The following is a 2,967-nucleotide window of genomic DNA, read 5'->3' on the forward strand; positions in this document are numbered from 1 at the left end:
GACAGCAGCCAGGATGAGCTGTTCCATCACTTTTCCCGGGGATGGAGGTGAGGCTCACTGGCCTGTAGTTGCCCGGGTCCTCCTTCTTGCCCTTTTTGAAGACCGGAGTGACGTTGGCTTTCTTCCAGTCCTCCGGCACCTTCCCCGTTCTCCAGGACCTTCCAAAGATGATGGCGAGCGGCTTGGCTAAGGACATCTGCCAGTTCCCGCAACACTCTGGGGTGCATCCCATCAGGGCCCATGGATTTGTGGGTGTCGAGTTTCCTTAGATTCTCCCTGACCCACTCTTCCTCTACCCAGGGCAAGCCTTCCTCTCTCCAGCTCACTTCTTGTGTCCCTAGGGCATGGGATTCTAGAGGGCTGCCCCTGACAAACACAGAAGCAAAGGTAATATTCAGCAGCTCTGCTTTCTCCATGTTTTCTGTAACCAGAGTACCCACGCCATTCACTAGTGGACCCACATTCTCCCTGACCTTCCTTTTGTTGTTAATATATTTGAAGAAGTTTTTCTTATTACTCTTAATATCCTTTGCCAGATTCAATTCCAAATGCACCTTAGCTTTCCTTGTAGCATCCCTGCATTCCCTGACAATGTTCCTGTATTTCTCCCAAGGGGCCTGTCCTTTCTTCCACATTCGGTATACTGGTGTCTTCTGTTGGAGTTTTGCCAGGAGCTCCCTGCTCATCCACACAGGTTTTCTGCCCCCTCTGCCTGACTTCTTACGCACAGGGATGTGCCTTGTTTCTGAGCATGGAGGAAATGCCGCTTGAAAACTAACCAGCTCTCCTGGGCCCCTCTTCCTTCTAGAACCCTAGCCCATGGGATCTTTCTAAGCAGGTCTCTGAAGAGGCTGAAGTTGGCCCTCCTGAAGTCCAGGGTGGCAAGGCTACTCATTGCCCTGTCTCCTCGTCGTTGGATCCTGATCTATACCAGCTCGTGATTACTGCAGCCAAGGCTGCCCCCCACTTTCACATCTCCAGCAAGGCCCTCTCTGTTAGTACGAGGTCCAGTAGCCCCCCTCTCCTCGTCAGCTCCTCCACAACCTGTGTCAAAAAGTTGTCATTGACACACTATAGAAACTTCCAGGACCGTTTGTGCCTCACTGTGCTGTCTTTCCAGCTGATGTTGGGGTAGTTAAAGTCTTCCATGGGAATCAGGGCCTGTGACCATGAGGCAACTTCCAGCTGCCTGTAGAAGGCCTCATCAGCCGCCTCCTCCTGGTCAGGTGGYCTGTAGCAGACACCCACCACAGTGTCTCCCACGTTGGCCTGCCCTTTAACCCTTACCCACAAGCTCTCCACCCCCTCATCATCCACTCCCAGGCTGAGCTCCATGCATCCCAGCTGCTCTCTCACATACAGAGCAACTCCACCACCTCGCCTTCCCAGCCTGTCCTTCCTAAAGAGCACATAGCCCTCCATGGCAGCACTCCAGTCGTTTGAGCTATCCCATGTTTCTGTGATTCCTATGAGATCGTGGCGCTGGGACCACACACAGATCTCCAGCTCGTCTTGCTTATTCCCCATGCTTCGYACATTGGTGTATAAGCATTTCAGGGAGGTAATCGAGCCTGAACTTTTCCCAGGAGGCATGAGAGTGAACCCTCTATAATCACCTCCTAGCCGTACTTCCCCACCACCATAGGCCTGTTGGATGGCCATTGACTTAAGTTGTATGGGATTGATTGCCCAGTCCATATGACACTCCCCTTCCCCCTTCTTGCTCCGTTTAAAGCTCTCCTAACGAGATTGGCAAGTCTTCTGGCAAACATACACCTGCCCTTCTTGGTGAGGTGGATACCATCACTGTCCACTAGCTGGTGGTCATCAAACGGAGTCTTGTGGTCGTAGAATCCAAAACCTTGCTGCCAACACCAGCGGTGCAGCCAGTTGCTGATTTCAAATATCCGTTTTCTCCTACTTGAATCCATTCCCCTCATTGGAAGGATGGAGGAGAACACTACCTGGGCTCCCATCTCTTTTACAGCCACCCCTAGGGCTCTGTAATCTTGCTTGATTTTGGAGAGTTTCCCCATGGCATCATTAGCATGCACGTGAAAGAGCAGCAGGGGATAATAGTCAGTGTTTCGGACCATCCGAGGGAGCCTCTTTGTAACATCCCTTATTCGAGCCCTGGCAAGCAGCAGACCTCCCTGGCTCTGCAAATGGGCGCCTCCGTGCCCTGCAGCAGGGAGTCACCCATAACAATCACCCGCCACTTCTTCCAGGTGCTCCTTTTTTCCTTAGGGGGAGCATCCTCAGGGCGTGGAGCTGACACTCTGCAGACCACCCCCTAGATGGGCCTTGGTTAGCATCCTCATCTAACTGCTCCTCAAGGTCCAGGGCTTCATACCTGTTGGATGTGGTCACTGACAGGAGTGAGGTGTGCTGCCATCCCAAATACGGACCCTTTTCCATTGTTGTTCATCCTTGGATACCGTTAATTCTCTTCCCTCCGCCCTGTGGCAAGAGGGTGCTGGCTTTCCAGACTGAACTGTGGGGTTCACTGGGTGCCTTTCCTGGGAGGACTGCAGAACGCCACTCCACCAGTCTATTTCTCTTTCACATTCCCTGATGGCCCTGTGTAGGGAATCATCCGGGGTTACAAGAATCACACTCAATATGAGTTTAACATCTTGCCCCCTTTGTTGCAGATTCTAGTACATTTTTATAGAGTAAGCTGTGCTCGTACTCCCGACCAATCACAACTCCACACATTCATCCCTCATCACTATCCTGCCACTTGTCTCCAGGCTGCATCCAATCATTGGGCTGCAGTATGACCATGAAATTGATTGGATAGTCCTGATGTAATCCTTAAAACTATGTTTCACTTACTTGACCTAGTTTAGTCTGGCTACCTCAGCAATTTACTGTACCTTATTGTTCTGCATSAACAGCTTATTGTTCTTTTTGACCTTCATCAGCAGCTTACTGCACCCCCCTTATTCATTAAAGATCCCTACA

The sequence above is a fragment of the Nothoprocta perdicaria genome, unplaced genomic scaffold, assembly GCF_003342845.1.
Source record: "Nothoprocta perdicaria isolate Ctin4 unplaced genomic scaffold, notPer1 scaffold_380, whole genome shotgun sequence".
NCBI classification, from domain to species: Eukaryota; Metazoa; Chordata; class Aves; order Tinamiformes; family Tinamidae; genus Nothoprocta; species Nothoprocta perdicaria.